This window comes from Miniopterus schreibersii (genome assembly GCF_964146895.1).
Source record: "Miniopterus schreibersii genome assembly, chromosome: 4".
In the NCBI taxonomy this organism is placed as follows: Eukaryota; Metazoa; Chordata; class Mammalia; order Chiroptera; family Miniopteridae; genus Miniopterus; species Miniopterus schreibersii.
Window position 1 is genome coordinate 95,351,898 of NC_138105.1, and position 17,166 is coordinate 95,369,063.

A 17,166-nucleotide genomic window follows, 5' to 3' on the forward strand; every position below is an offset into this window, starting at 1 on the left:
AAGCCCTACTGGGGGGACCTATGGGCTCAGTCAGGGCTGGAGGCCCAAGGCACGTGTGTCGAGAACACGCTTTTATTGCGGGCAGGGAAACCAGAAGTCCTATGACATAACAGAAACAACATGTGAGGGTTTATGCATCTCTAGGGACTATGCCGAGACTCCTGTTTAGAACGTGGTGGCTCCCTGGCACTGTCTAGGGCCCTGAGCCAGTCAGAAGGCGGGGGTCTGAGGGACAGCCAGATGGCGGCTTCATTCACACGCACCACCCAAATCCTTTCAGGTTGTCTGTTAACTTCCTACTTTATTTTGTTTGAACAAAGTTAGTATTTTTCTATCTACAGAGGCAAAAAAATATTATGGAAATATTAATAAAATACAAGCAAGAAACAACAATAATAAAAAGTAAACACTTAAACACTTAAAATTTTATTTCCTTTTAAAAAAGTTTTTACACTGTCAAAATGGGATCACACTCTTCATACAATTCTTTAGAACTTCTTTTTTTTATATATGAAACGTATTGTGAACAGCGTTCCATGTGGTTAGTATCATCCTAAGGCAGCTTTTTTAAATGGCAGTAAGTGTCCTGTGGTATGAAGATACTAGAATTTATGTCAATAATTCCCTATATTTGGTTACTTGGCTCCAAATTTCACTGCTATAAACAACTTGAGTCCAGATTTCACTGTTATAAACAATTTCACTGTTATGACCATTCTTTGAGCTGAACTGCTGTATATAGACATGATTATTTCTTTAGGATAAATTGCTAGATGCAGACTTGCTAGGTCAAGGATATGAACTTTAATGATTTTGCTACATCTCATCCCACTGTCCTCTATCTACCAAGAGAGCCTCAATCGTGGCTCCTGCCAGCCGGGCACAAGGTGTGTATTGTCATTCTGTGGCATTTCCTCCTGCCAAGGCTGTGTTCACGTAACCTGTTTTCACCAGGATGGTGGATGGCAGGCCATGCAGTTGGCTCCAATGCCTACCTTGGAAAAGCCCCAGAGATACCTCAATGAATCTGGCCTATGCCAGGGATGGCCCATGAGAACATCAGTGTTCATACTTAGAACAATCAAGGATTAAAGAAATGCTATGATGGTCCTATCAAACACAGCATGGAGGTTACTAACTCTGGAGTAGCTAAGACTTGAGTTTGAATCCTGTCCTTGACTTGGGCAAGACCTCGCTGAGCCTGTTTTCTCAGCAGTGAAATGGAATCATAATATTGCATCCTGATGGGGTTTATTGGGAATTAAATGTAATAATCAAGTGTGTAAAACCCATAGCAGGGGTATCAAGGGGGCCTTCACACAGAGTAGCTAGAATTGTTATGAAATAGGCACAATAATTTGAGCCAATAGAACAAGTTGTTTAGTTGAGGTCCTTAAGAGCCTGTTAAACTGCTAAGAATGATTTCTAACATCTATTCTCATGGGAATAGAGACTCATATGGGTTAATTTCCTTAAATATTTACTACATTTTATGTTTTGTAATTCAGTGTTTATTTACATTTCCTGTGAAAGTTTATTTGGCTTAACAGGCCCTGTTTTCACAAAGCTTAGCCTAGCAAGCCTTCCCCTCGGCCACCAGGGCAGAGGCTCCCTGGCTGGGGAGCTTGGGGGAAGTGCGGGTGCTTGGGTCTGACCAAGTCTCTTAGCTCTCCAGGCGGGTCCTAGGGGCCTGTCCCATCAGCAAACTCCCAGGTAATTCTTCCAGCTAGCTGCTCCCTAGACTGCAAACGGGCCTTAGAAATGCCAGAAGGTCACCATACACTGGATATTTGGGGATTTCCTGAAACAATGATGCCAATTTTTTCTTTTATGTTCAAAACACTAACTGAAGCAACATTTCTTCTCTATCCAGAGCGAACGTGGTCTTGGGTCTTTTGACAAGGTTAACACTTCATTGTAAACCTTCTGCTATGATGTTATGTTTTTCTTTCCATCCTAGACCAACGTCTCCGGCACTACAGCAGTTATTCACGGGGTGAGGGGGAGTGTGCTCTTTCCCATTTTGATGTCCTTTGGCCATGGCCTGTCTGCAAAGCCATGTGCTCGTAGCTGGCGGCTTGGCCTGGAAAGGAGGGAGCAATTAATGCATAGTCCTGGGCCGGTTCTTTCCAGTCCTCTGGGAAAGATGACTGCTCTTTCATTTCATTTCATTTCATTTCATTTCATTTCATTTTTCATTTCATTTCATGTAAGAGTTCCTCTTTTCCCCTCTCCTTACAGGTTTCCAAATATCTGCCCAGGCCACAGAATTAATAATTTGGGTACCAGGCACTCTATCAGGAACTTTGTACCAATTATTCAAATTCTCAAAACAAGTTGAAAAGGTCCACGTAAGGGCCGGTTGCCCCTTTTGGCTGGCCTGTGTCACCACCCTCCTTCCCTTGGGGAGCACGCCCCTCAGTGCCATCACAGTGGAAGGAGTGTGGGTTACACTGTAGACCCAAAGCAGTTGACTTCCCCCCACCCTTTCCCTCTGTTGACTCAGTCAGTCAGACATTCTGTCCCAGCTTTGAACACATGATGCAAAGAAAGACTTGGGTCCCGCTGGAGCAGCAGGAGGCACCCAAATTCACCACCTGGCTCCCAGGAGGGAACCTGCTGGGTGGTCCTGCAGTCTGGCCCTCTGAGATCCCGAGGCCACTGCCCACTTTCCAAGCCTGTCCACCTTCAAGCCTGTTCGCATCTCCATCAATTCTTTGAGCCCCCAGAGCTCTTGAATGCAGGCCATTTGCTGTTTAATGTAGTTTCTGCTGCTTACTACCAAGAGCCTAGTTTGGACTCGAAGGATTATTAACCCGTTTACAGATAAAGAAGGTGAGGTCTGGGTTAGAGTTCTTGAGCAAAAAGCTCCCCTCTTAGAGAATTCATGTATCAGCAAATACCTGTCCAGGCTGGGCGAAGCTGGCTCTGGAGCTCTGGTATCTAAAAACAGTATATAATCTTTGGTTTAGTTTCCTCTCTAAGGCCTGCACACCAGAATTTCCTGAGTTGTGAATTTAATGCAGCCAAATTCAGGCCCACACAGAATGGCAGCTCGGCATTGTGCAAATTCACCAGGTGTGGCGAAACTCTGAGTAAGAGCACAGACGAACGCACACTTTTTAAAACTGTAAGCATTGTGTGTGTGCACACACACGTATGGCCCTGTGTCAGAAAAGTAGGATTAGCCCATTTAACATGTGAATCCAGGTGATACCGCTCAGAAACAGGAAAAGGCTTTTTGAAGTGAAAAAATTAATTCAATTAAAATAAAATAGTAAATAAATAGAAGTAACTGTGGTTGATGTTAAAAAAGACAAAAGCATGATGGTCTGAAATGCGAGACTCCAGCACAGTGGGAAGGACCTCTGGGGAGTCTCAGGCCACAGTCTAGTCCTAGATGCGTCAGCCCAAGGGGCCGAATCTTCTGGGTCTCACCTCTCTGGTTGAGATGGCTGATCTCTAAGCTTCCGCTTGCTCTTGGCCATCTGTCCTTTATCTACAAGTCTCAGCAAGATCAAGCCTGGGTGAGAGAGATAGGCTTCCCTGGTCCAGTGACTAATGAACAAGTGGTAGAGGCTAGTTGAGGTTTTTCTGATTATATAAAGGGAAGCTCTGGGGAGCCCATGAGTTATAAAATCGAAAGTCTGGCTGGTGGTAAGCCATGGGCATGGGCAAAAGTGTGTTTGCAGGCAAAGCGTGTCCTAAAGTAGGTGAGGTTAACTCCCCACTCTTTACATGTGGGCTGAGCAAAGGGATTTCCTTTCAGTGAGTACACGTGGAAAGGGAAAAAGAGAGAGACCTGTACAGAGGGGAAACCTGATGAGAACCACCCCAGCCAGGCGCTGGAGACCAACATCCACGGTCAACAGTGACAGTGTCCCTCCATGTGATGCGATCTGAATGGCATTTTACCTCTGTTGTCTTTCTTCCAAAATCTTATAGCCCCTGTCTAATCTCAAGAAATCATCATGTCTACAATAGATAAGACCTGGGCACAGCCCTGACTGTCTACAGATGGAAGGATAAAGAAGATGTGGAATATATATCCAATGGAATATTACTCAGCCATAAAAAAGCAGGGGGTGCTGTCATTTGTGACAACATGGATGGACCTCGAGGGCATTATGCTAAATGGAATAAGTCAGACAGAGAAAGACAAATACTGTGTGTTCTCACTTATATGTAGAATCTAAAAATACCCTACTTACAGAAAGAGACTAGAATGGCAGTTCCAGAGGTGGGTGGGGTGGGGGACAATGAAATGATGAAGGTGGTCAAAAGGTAAAAACTTCCATTTATAAGGTGAATAAGTTCTGGGGAATCTAATGTACACCATGGTGATTATAGTTAACAATACTGTATTGTGCACTTGAAAGTTGCTAGCAGAGTAGATCTTAAATGTTCTCACCGTTAAAACACTGATAATTATTTGAGGTGATGTAGGTGTTAACCTAACACTACAACGGTGATTGTTTCACAGTATGTAAGTGAATCAAACATCACACCGTACACCTTGAACTTACACAGTACGCTCTGTCCATCATACCTCAATAAAGCTGGAAAAATTAATTAATTTTTTTAAAAAGAAAATTATCAGACAAATCTCAATTGAGGGACATCCTACAACGCGCCTGATCATTACTCCTCACACGCTCAAGGCCATCAAAACCAAGGAAAGTCTAAGGAACTGTCACAGCCAAAGCGCTCACTGTAAAATGCCTCCCACTTTGTTGTGTGTGAACTAATTCATAATTAAAAAAATTAATTCGTAGGCATTCTGTTTAAACTGCAGGGTGGGGAGATCCTGAGATGCTTCAAGCAGCTAGCAAGCAAAGGAAGGTAAATTAAAACGATGTGTGTTGTATTAACAAAGACATGCAAGTGGCCTCCTAGGCTGTCCTCACGTGGTAAGCTGTGTATTACTCCATATAAAACAATGTAAAAGGATAACAACTTCACGATCAATGTCGGTTTCCCCCTTGAGATTTTAAGTTTCTTAATCACAGTTTCTCCTGAATGCCCCACAGTGGGAGAGATGTCAGATATTTACATTTTCCCACAGATGACCTTTCTCCCACGTCAGTGAAAAACGCAGCCGAGGTCATCAGCAGAACTCCCCCACCTCCTGTCCTCCCACCCACAAGCTTATTTATACCCCCCCCCAGCCCTTCCTCCCAGACTCCCCGGCGACCTGGGGCTGGCTCCTCCCGATGCCCCCCGCCTCCCTCATTCCTCCAGCACATTCGTATTTTCCCAGCAGTTCCTCCCTTCCTTCCCCATCCTCTGGCCTCCACCGACACCTCCTCACAGCCCCCAAGGCATGTGGGTTTCAACTTTCAGCCACGAGCCATGTCCTCCAAAGGCAAGCCCGGCGGCCCCCGGGCCCTCTCTCTGCCTCTGCTCCCCCTGGGCCGGGGTTCTTGGGGGGCAATCCCCACGCGCCCCCTGCGCCCCCATTCATTCCTCGGCGCCCAGCTCCGCATGGAGCCCCCGACCAGCTCACGGCGATTTCCCCGAGGTGCCCAAGCGCCAAGTGCCCGTGGGCGGTTCTCCCCTCCTCTGGCTCCCAGGCCCCCCTGCTCCCCCCAGCTGACCCTTGTAGTTCCCTGGCCGGTTCCCCTTTCTCTGGCGCCCGGCGAGTCTCAGAGCCCTGTCCTGGCCTTATCGAGCCCTAGCACTCGCTTCCTGCACGGTCCAGCTCTGAAGGCCCATGGCTCTGAGGGCGCCCAGACCTGCACTTCCCCACGTAATACTGACAGCTGACATGCAACTTGTGTGGAGGACCTACTAAGCGTTAGGCACCGCTTAAGCACTTTATATGCATCGTCTCATCTGATCTTTACAACAACCCTAGAAAGGGCACTATTATTACCATCCCATTTTACTGAGCACAGAGAGATCAAACAACATGCCCAAGTTCACACAGCTTGAGGCCGAGGTTCAAACCCGGACCCTGCTCTAATCACCACACTATGCTCCTCGCAGAACATCTCCGCCTGGAGGTTCTTCATGCCCCTCGAACTCAACACGTCCCAAATGACACTTAAATGATCTCTTCCCTCCAGTTTTCCCCTATGGTACCAGAAGAGGATCCAGGCTTGGTGGAGCCTGAAGCTTCTATAATTAGGGAGAAAGGGGCTCTTTAATAAAAATAAGAGTGAATACAAAATCAGGGTTAGGGTCATAAAAGTGGCCCATAAAAGTGATGGGTCCTGAGACATAAACTTCATTAGCTTCATGGTGTACCCCACCCCTTCCCTCACCCTATAATAGTGTATTTCAGTGACTAGTATCTAGTAACTCTAGCTAAAGACCTGGGAGCCTTCCTCTCCTTCCATTCCCTCCTTCCTTTTCCCGTCCACAGGGAATCAAGGATGCCTTCTGGCATCTCTTCCTCAAATCTCTGGAGTGTCTCCTATCAACCGTCTTCACGTGGCTCAGACCCTCAGCATCTCTCGTCTGAAACTCTGCATAGTCTCCCCCTTCCTGCTTCAGCCTAGACTTTCCCCAACACATTTCTATGTTGCAGCAGATGACTATCAGAAGCACGACTCATCAACCCTTCTCTGACTTCCCATTGGCCTCCCGCTGAGGTCTAAATTCCTTAGCCTAGCATCACCCAACTCCCGTCAACCTTGCCAGGCTGACTTCTCACCATGCTTTCCTTTGTTTCTTTCCTCAACAAATAATTCTTGAGTACTGTTATTGAGTGCCAATAATAGAGTAACTAGATGTAAAACACTGGAGCTATATAGCAGCAAACAAAACAAGAGTTTTCATACCCCATGTCCCATCACACCAAACAGCCTGCAGTTTCCAGGCTATATAAGACTGTGTTCAGTCTCTTTGCCTTTCCCTGGGCTCCAGGAAAGGCTTTTAAATTCGTTGATCACCTGAATAATCGCCATTTATCCTTCATGGCTCAAAGTGTCACCTCCTTGCAGAACATTTCCAGATTCTATCCATCAGTGAAAATGGATCCCTTCTCCTTCCTACCCAAAATGTGCTTCTTTCTTCTCCCAGGACATATGCTCTACCTGGTCACATCTACCTGACTATAGAAGGTCTCCCTTACTTCACAGTGAACTCTTTGAACAAAGAGACAGCTTTTTATTCATCTCTGCATCTCCACTTGGACCTGGTACATAGTAGGCACCTCTATCCATCTGTGCATCCATCCATCATCCACCCATCCACCCATCCATCCATCCATCCATCCATTTGCACATCCATCCACCCACCCATCCACTCCTCCATTCAGTGAATATTTCTGGATGTCCTCAGTGTGCCAGCCACTTTCCCAGGCTCTGTGGAGACAGAGAAGATCAAGACAGGTGAGAGCCCTGTTCTCACTAATGCTATATTCTAGTGGGGGGCATAGGAAATGGAAATAAACGAAGCAAATAGGCAAGACCGGTGTCCTGTAAAGTAAATTAACCAGAGTGATGTCACAGAGGGTGCCATTTTAGAAGGAATGGTCAGGTCACCTTACCAGAAGGTGGCATCAGTGATGAGACCCAAATGGTAAGAAAGGAACAGCCAAAGAAAGAGGGGCGGAGACTCCTGGCGTGGGAATGGGCTTTGTGTATTTAAGAAACAGAAAAGATCAGAGTAAGCTGGGGGTGGGGGATGGAGGTGAGGTGAGAGGCCCACGGGGATGGGAGTATGCAGCCTCCTGTAGGCCGTGGAAAGAAGTCTAGAGATTCAAAGTGAATTACAGGCATAAGTAATTGACTAGTGAATGAAGGGGTGAGCAAATACAGAAACCCAATGTGTGTGCATTGATGTGAATTTAGTTTGTCTGTGGCACATCTGCACTGAGCCCTCAGCACCACCTTTACCTGGTCCTCTCCTCTGACCGCCTGGTGTCAGGTAAGACAGTTCCTATTCTGATCTTCCTGCGCATTGTTATTGGACAAACCGAGGCGACCACCTTGGCCCCAGTCCCTGTCTCAGAATCAGGGCGAAGGGACAGACAGCCGCCTCGCCTGGAAACAGCCCAGGGCTAGCCCTTACCTCCTGGGCCGGGACTGACTCCCAATCCCTCAGGGATCCTGGGTGAAGAGTGAAGCCGTAGACAAGGGCTGAGGGTGAGAGCCAGAGAGCGGGGGCAGTGTGAGGACCTGGAAAATGCAGAAGCTTGGCAATAGACCAGATTTCGAATCCTTTCTCTAGCATTCATCGCTACATGTATGAAAAGCCACTTCAGCTCTCAGCCTCAGTTTCCCCAGCACGACATGTGGAAAGTTTGGGGAGAGAATAAATAAGACAGTTTGGTGACATCATAGGTTTCTGCAAACCTTATTTGCATTCCCTTCTCGCATTAAACAAGTAATGGCCTGGTCGCCTAAGAGTTGAGTTGTACTATGAGAAAGCAGCCTGTTCTCAACTCGGGGCCAAGATCATGTGGTGAGTGTCGGTTCCCCATTTTGTTATATCCAAGTTGATATTTCCTGTTGTGACAATAGCAAACAACCAAAAAAAAAAAAAAACAAAAGCAAAACAAAAATTGAAACTGATTCACTTCTTGTTTCCTCAAGATCCAGTGACAATCCCAATTGTAACTCCCAACAAAACTGCATCTGAAAACCAGAGGCCCAGGGCAGAGGCGTGTGGCCTCTCCAAGGCTGTCGAAAGCCAGGAGGGGAGAGCTGCAGACTGGGGTGCAGGCCCCTTGTCCGTGCCCCACAAAATACTCTTTCCTTTCTAGACTTCCAGTGGGAGCAGGTAACTCGGTTTCATGTGGCTGCATTGCTTTTGGTTGTCATATTTCTTTTTCTTTCCCCTTTAGAGAATGTCCTAACAGACTTTTGCCCACACAGGACCATCGGGAAGGGGCATTGATGGTTTGGGAGTGAATGTTCTGAAAGCTCTGGTCCTGGGAGAACTCAGTTCAGAAAGTTGCCGTGTTTTACTAGGAAGCCAGCTGTGAAACACACACACACACGCGCGCGTGCACACATGTGCACACTTGCACACACACATCCCCTGGCCCCAGTTCCAGACTCCACCCCCACCCCCACCCCAGGAAGCTGATTTCTCACCCAGCAGGGCCCAGGGTGAGTCACAAGAAAGTCTTTCATTTTGGGGATAGGACCTCCTCTCGCTCTTGGAAACTAAAAGGGGTGCAGAGAAGGGGATGTGGGCCCGGCCTCGAGGGAAATTCCCATGTCTGCACCATGGCTGCCAAAGGGCACAGTCAGCAATCTGTGGGGCTAGGGCACCCTTTTCCTGTGAAGTTCCGTGTTCCCGGGTGGGGGTTGGTGCTCTGTGGAATGGGGGGGGGGAGTGTGGGAAATGGGGGCTAATATGAATGGTGTGGGCTCCTCAGAGCAGTCTATCCAGGACTGCCCAGTGGGTGGGGAGGAAAGTGTGTGTGTGTGTGTGTGTGTGTGTGTGTGTGTGTGTGTGTGTATTCACACTTATGTGCAGAGGGAAGGGGTGGGGGAAGGGAAGCTGGTTATGGCACTTGCAAATTTTCCTCCAGGGCTGCTGATTTGGGGAGAAAATCAAGGAGAACTCCATGGCACAGCCCCAGCCCTGCTTGCCAGCCCCTCTGCCTAGTCCTCTGGGTGCATGTCCTTGGGGACATGGTGAGGCCTGTCACTCCCACAGTGTTGTCTTTTTTCCTCCAATCGGCTCAGACTAAGCAAAGAAGTGGGAAGAGGCTCTTGTCCGTGGAGCATCATGGTAGCAGGGGGAGGTGCCCGCTGGGCACGGGACTCCCCAGAATCCACGAGGGGTGTCCCCAAGGCTCCTCAGAGGATGGGGAGGAGGAGTCTCCAGGAAGGCTGGATCCAGGCGTCTTCCATTCTCTCTCCTTTCTCAGCTGGAAATACTGTCCTGTCCTTGCGATCCACCTGCAGCCCGCCCGCCACCCTTGAAAGGACAGGGAGGAGAGAGACAAACCGAGCGAAGCCAATGGGCTCTGAAGGCAGCCACGGCTCCGACTGTGAGCGCTGCCATGGGGGTCAGCTCCGACTGTGGCCCTTCCATCCCGGGCCATATGGAAGCCACCACAGGGCCGTGCTGATGACCAGAGGGGCCTGTCCAGCACCCCCAGGGGCCCAGCACCTATCTCAGGCACAGAGGGCTTCTGCCGGTCACTGACACCCAAGGTGGGCAGGTGGATGGGTATCAATCCCAACCAACAGGACAGCACAAAACGACACTGGGCAGCCAAGCCGGGAGACTCCCAGGTGACCAGGAAACAAGACACTCCGCTGACCCCGGGGTGAGGCAGACGCCCGCCTACCCCTGACTTTTAGGAGAAGACGGCATGTGACAAGCAGACACTCGTAGCGAGGTCCTATCAGAAAACGACCCAATTACAGAATGCCTCCTGGGGTGAGCACACGTCAGGGCCACTGACTCCAGAGTCCCGGTCACTGGCTTCCCACTCTACCCGCCGGGCTGAGATGTCTCAGAAAGTTCCCCGCTCCCAAGGCTTGGCGCTGACCAGGGTTTCTACTTGTATCACCTGAAGCCCAGGAACCTGAGGCCCTGCTCCCGGGCCCTCAGCTGCACTGAGATCGTGCTGTGTTTCCCCGGTAGGGGGCAGAGCAGCATCACTCTCTGCTCTCCCCTTCCTGCCTCCAGGTCCACGGCTAGAGAAAAGCTCCTCAGCCATGATGGCTTTTCCCCAGAGGCGAAGCTGAAAGCCCCATTAGCTTCTGAGCCCTGGGCGGCCCAGGTGCCGGCAAGATCCTGGTGTTACTACTTTGAGAACCTGCACTGCGGGTTGTGCCAGGAGATGCAGGCAATGTGCTCGGGCCGGAGCCCTCTTCGCCCAGGGTTCCCCCATCCCTTACACGGTGAGGCTGGGGAAAGGGTCCGAGCTCCTCCTACACCCGTAAGCAACACCACCGATTCCTGCTGAGATTACTGCAACAACCCTTCCTCTTGTAGCCAAGCTGGTCCGGGTGCTGTTCATGGGGTGGACCCCGAAACCGAAACGAACAAGCATTCAGTGATGGTGTTGGCGTCCTTGGAGACCTGCTGTTTCTCTGGAACTCTGCAGATGCCCCGGTGCACTTGGCACATGGAGCTAAATCAGCAGAACAGCAGGTCTGCACCCGGAGGCCAGGTCAGTTCCGTCCACAGGATGTGGTTCTCCAGTTCCTGGGGCTCAGGGAGCTCTGGGACCTCTCTCCCTGCCCTTGCTGCACTGGTGTTAACTATGGAGGAAACTGCCCACTCCCAGTATTGCTATTGAGTTTCCTGCAGCCTCAGTTTATCTGTCAGTAAAATGGAAAACCGGTACGAGAGAGAGGTCTGACTCTCTCGGGCCCTCTGCAGCCCCCTCCCTGCCCATCGCCCTCCCCCTGCCCTCTGCTAGCTCCTTTCCTCTCCCTCCCACTCTCCCTGTCCTCTGGCCCCTGTCATTTCTCCTCACTCCAGGCCGGAAGGTAAGGGTGCACGATTTTCTGGTTAAAAAGTTTTGCTTCGCAGAAACACAGCCAATTTATGATCCCGCCCTTTCCAGCTGGGGATGATGCTTATTTACATTCAGGGACACGCGGAGAGAGGCTTAGCTGTGAGCTTCTGAGGCCGGGGAATTACAGTGGTACATGCAAGGGCTGCCCTCGCAGAGGTGCTGGGCTGGTGCTGGGCCCAGGCAGCGTGCAGCTCTGAACAAAGGGGCTCCGCGGGGGGAGGGGAGGAAAGGAGGGGGTCTCAGGTGTCTCCTGACTTCTGGGATTAACCTACTCAGGTGTTCCCAAGCCAAGAAACAAAGACAGAAGCACAGAGGGAAAGAGGGAGGCAGAACAAGACACAGAGAGACAGAGACAGAGAGACTAGTGAGGAGAGAGACCAAAAATCTTAACAATAAAGGGAAAGGAAGAAGTGGGACAGTTCTTAAATTTTGAAAAATCACAAATAAGTTTCTTCTAATTCCTTGTCTCTAAAGTGGAGACAGAGGTGATGCTATGTGTCCTCCTGCCCAGAGAATTCTATTGTGAGGATCCAGGGAAGGGAGGCGGTATTATCAGTCCAGAGAGAAGCCACAGTTCAAGGGACGAGCAGAATTTTCTTGCTCTCTCCCAGCCCCAGCAGGAGCTGCACCTTGACTTGTGGAGAGAAGACAAGGCCAGGCAAGGCCCAGGCAAGGCTGTGTTGCATCCAGACTTGGGGGGGGGGGGAGAAGAGGGACCAGACAACCTGGAATTTTCTCAGATCTGGGACATTGGGAAAGCAGTCACATTTCAGGACAAAATGCATAGGTTGAGGGCTTAGACTGTTGGAGCTTTAAGCCCCTTTTCTGTCATTTACTGTGTGACCTTGGGCAAGCCAATGTCTCTCTGAGTCTTCACTTCCCCATCTATTAAATGGGAATAAAACCAGGATGGATGTTATAAAATAGGACTTAGAAAGCCCCCTGTCCAAGCCTCCAGCATGTGGCAAACACTTACCCACACTGTTGCTGCTGCTCCTTCGTAGAAGAGCCCAGGGCTGTGCTCTCCCGGAGTTGGGTCCCCACCTGACTCGGGCCTCACCTGCCGCTTCTGTTCACAACCACATATGAGTGCCACTGGCAGGGTGCAAAGAGCAGTGTTTGAAAAATGATGGCTCTGTGCTGCTCATGGATTTTCTATTTAAATTTACTGATTCCCTAATTATAATCTCAGCAAGCAAGAAATGACTGAGGACCAGCAGGGGTTTTCAAGGAGCAATTAGTTGGCAATTTTCTTTTTTCCAGTGGAAGCAAAGGGGGGGTGGAGGAGTTGGACACAGGAAGGAGCTCAGATTTCTGACTCCATGCCTTTATGTGAGCTAATGTTCCGTGCCCCAAAGGGTTGGGTGGCTGCCTCAGAGCTGACTCAGCACTTCCCTGGGTGGATATGCCACAGTGGAGGGGCAGTGGGGGTGGGGAACTGGCAGTGGGTGGGTGGGGGACTTACCCATAGACTGATGACTCTTTGGCATTTCCCCCTTTCTTGAAAAGCCAAAATGGCCTGCTCTCCCCTTCCCTCCTGGTTAACAGATAACCCTGGGGAACATAATTAGTTGGAAGAGCTTTTTTTATTTCCACAAATTTCCCAAAGTAGAAAGAGCACTTGCACAGAATTACCCAGGGTGCTTGTCAAAGGTTCATGTGCCAAAGCCTCACCCCAGACCTACGGAATCAGCGTCTGCTACTGGGCGTGGGCACTGGCATCTGCGGGCTAGGAGCCTGGAAGATTCCAGGGGACCGAAGGCTGAGGGCCCCTGGGGTGGGCTGTAAACGCCTCGAGCCCATCCTGTTTCCTCGTGGCAGCAAGATGCAAGGCTGGCTCCAGGCTCCACACTCAGGGATTGGTCATCGCCTCCTTGGCCAGCTCAGTTCATCCTCGCTGGGGTGCCAGTGGGCACGGGCTTCCAAGGTGCGTGTCAGAAGCAGAAAAGGATTCCTGGAGACCTGCCTAGTCCTCTGCAGAAAACGACCCAAGACAGCACCGTGTTGTTTGCAGAGGGGCTCTGAGCAAGCAGTTTCTGAGCTTTACGTGCAGAGCTGTGGAGTCAGACTGGGCTTAAAAAACCTGCCTCTCCCACCGTTCGCTGCAAAACAGCGCTGGACGCGCTGCAGCGCTTCTGTGCCTCAGTGTCCTCAGCCGTAAAAGTAAGACGGTCACGGAGCCGTCCTCCTGCAAGGACAACCTGAGATTGTGTGTAAACGTGTGCACGGACATGCACATGTACTCGTGCGAGCACATGCACGCCACGCACACACGCACAGGCATGTGCACGCGCACGCAAACGTGCGCACGTGCGCCGTGCGGAGGCCCGCGGAGCGGGGGTGGCTGCTGGGCAGCTGCAGGTGCTGCAGGTGCTGCAGGTGCTGCAGGCGCTGCAGGTGCTGCAGGTGCTGCAGGTACCGGTGCACCAGGCGCAGTGCCGACCCCCAGCTTCACCGCCGCCCTGCCTGGTGAGTGCGCTTTCGTCCCGGGTCCCAGAGGAGGGAGCTGACTCAGATGAAGCACCTGGCACAAGGTGAAAGAGGCAGTGAGGTCGGAGCCACTGGTTTATTCATAAAATATTGACTGCGCTCTGCAGGCCAGGCGCTATTCTAGGCACCGGGGATTTTGTGGTCCACAGGACAGACGAGGTTCCTGGGCTCCTGGCAATCACGTCTCGGCGGGGGAGATTTGGAAACCAAATCGTCTGCGTCCGGAGCCTACAGGTCTGACCGCCACTGTCCTGCCTCCTTGATAGGTGGTGGGTCTCATTGTCAAGGCCGCAGCCGGGCCTCTCCCATCGCCTGTCCCTGTGTCTGGGTTCCTGGGACTGTGTAGTTGGTGGGTCCTGCTGAGACTCTTCTCTGATGGGGGAGCAGGTTGAGGGGTACGGGAAGCCACCGCATAGTATTTTCTGAGCCACTTATGATTAGCAAACCATTGCAAACAGCTTCCTGAGCTCTGCTGAGTCAGCAGAGGTCCCAACAGCAGTGGGAAGCAGACCCTGGCCGGTGTCACTCTAAACCAGTCCAATGACCTCTCAAGGCTGTAGTCTCCTTTTCTGAAAATTGAAACAAAATGCTGAGGTTAAAAGGCACAAAAGATGGGAAGCGCTTTGGAAAGTGTAGTGTGCATGCTGGTGTAGTACTTTGATTAGGTTTGAAACCCAGAAGTGAGCAGAGATACCTTACATTTTAAGACATTTTGCAAGAATGTCCCCCACCAAGCAGTGGTCCCTGCCTCCCTCAATCTCTTTGCTGTAAGTAGATGTTGGGGGGAGGGGTAGAGGCAGGCTAGCGTCTTGCCCTGTCACGGGACCCTCTGAGCACCTGCTTGCACTAAATTAGGCTTGTTTAGGGGCCTGCTTGGTTTCCTATGTGTCCTGGTCCTATTCTCATCAAATCCATTTGAATTTGTGATTCCATCCCTTCTTTTAATTTTCTCTTTTATTTTTAAAATCTGACAAGTCTCTTGTGTGTAGCCAACCTCATGGGAGGTTAGAGGGGACAGGATTTTACTTCCTAGCCACACAGACAACCTAAGTGAATATTAGACATCTATCTTCCTAAGTCCTTAGGCTCTTTCTGATACCCTGAGGCCAGCCTCCCTCTCCCCCTTCCTAAGCCCTCTTCAGTAGTCTCCAATCCCAAATTTCTGCTTGTTCCTACAACACAGAGGTTTAGATGTTTCTATGTCTTCTGTCAACCACAGCCATCAAGGTGACATTCAGGACCCATACCTCACTAAGACAATCCCTTTCCTAAAGGGTTTAGGTGTCAGCTGATGGCATAATAGCTTCCTTCTCCCCACTACATTTTTATTTATCTCTGGGCCCCCCCTTCATACGGGATGCTGCCGTAGGGGGCGATGTTGAAGGCAGCGGCAAGGGTCATGCCTCTCAGGGTTCTCCACACGGTGATTTTTGAGGTGTCTTAGCTCCCCAACCGGGAGTCAGGGAATCAAACTCAAACATTTTCCCATCTACGTGGCAAGTCCTAATGAAGGTTGTCCTGGGATGACTTAGTTCATTGACACTTTGGAGGACTCAGGATGTATACCCTTTCCAACCTAAGCTGAAGCCATAGAAGCGAGGGGACTCTGGAAACCCCTCCAGGCCCATTGTGTCTGGTCCTTTGTTCCCCTGCTCTAGAACCTCTGAAGCCCAAGGACATCCAGCTCTCAGACTCTTCGCCAGAGACAGAGACCAGAGATATGAATGGAGCTTATGGGTAAGGGGGTGAGACTCACAGTAATGCCAGGCTCTAGGTAATTCCATGTGGGATCAGAACATCCTGGAGGGGCCAGTCATGGATCTCAAGTTATTCATCTGTATAGTGGGCTCTGTGGTCAACATTATAACAATAACAACAGCCCCTGCAAATAATAATAGCTGCCATTATTTGAGCCCTTGTTTTATGCCAGATCCTTACATCCATTTTTAATGGCATATATGATATATGTGCTGTCATTGCCCTCATTTTATAGGTGGGGAAACTGAGGCTTAGGAGGTTTACCTTGTCTGAAGTCACATCACTAGGAGGTGTAGGAACTGGGTTTTGAGCCATCCCTCGGCACTGCCTCTTAGCCAGCAGACCACCTAACGCTCGCCATTCGAAATGTAGGAATCCAGTTCTCATGTGTTATTTCATTCTCTCCTCGTGTGGATGTGCCTAACCTGGAAGCTATTTACAGCCACATCACAGACAAGGAAACTGAGGCTTAGGCAGGCAATGGGGTCTGGTCGTGGCTGCTCTGCTCATAGGAATGTTCAGGTGACGTGGAAGTAAAAGGTATTGCCATCCTGAAGCAGAGATCACCTGGGGAGGGGGCCTGGGCAGGGGGGTGTCTGTGCCGTCCCTGCCAGAAGCAAGCTTACAGGCTAGATGGAGAAAAATGACACAACCTACCCAAAAAGCCACAGGGTCCCCTCTGGCATGCCTATTGCCCCTCCTTCCTCCTGGAACAAGCCAGCTTGGCACTGAACTTGAATTTCCTCTACGAGTTGAGTTGGTTTCACATCGGAGGCACTGGGCACACGACTCAGCACCCCATCGCAGACCCTGATGCAAACACCCCACTGTCTCCCCCCTTCCCCTTCAGCCACCCAGGACTCTGCCGGCCCCTCAGGCACTGATGTAATTACTGATATGAGGATAAATGCTTAAAGGGACTCTTATTAACTGATAAACGCTTCCTCTCCAAGTTCCCTCTGTCACTGTCTCTGGATGGATTTCTAGAATGATTGTTCTGACTTAGACCCAGAGCTGCCTGTGGTTTGGCCCTGGTTATGTGACCATTCTCCCCTTTTCTTGGTGGGTGGCCTTAAAGGTATAGGGGACAGGTCAGTCTGGCATGGCTGTGAACATCAGGATCAGCCCTCCTATGACCAGGTCTTGGGGGACAAGACCCTGACTGGTGGGAGAGGATCAGGAACCATCGAAGCAAAAGGGACTGAGCCCCCACGACTAATCACTCCTTTACTATTTCTGACACCCTCCTGGTGCCACAAAGGATTTGGGGTCATTTGTGAAAGTATACGTAGTAAACTATAAAATACAAGTGACCCAGAATCTGAAGGTAGCGTAGAATGTAGGTTAAAAACGCAGGCTCTCTGGCCTCGTTATCATTGTTGGCGAGGCCGCTGCTCTGTGCAGGGGAGAGTCTCTGTCTGTGCTGTCCCCGTAGAGTGACCCAGCAGTGCTCTGATGTTAGCACTGAAAGTGTCCTG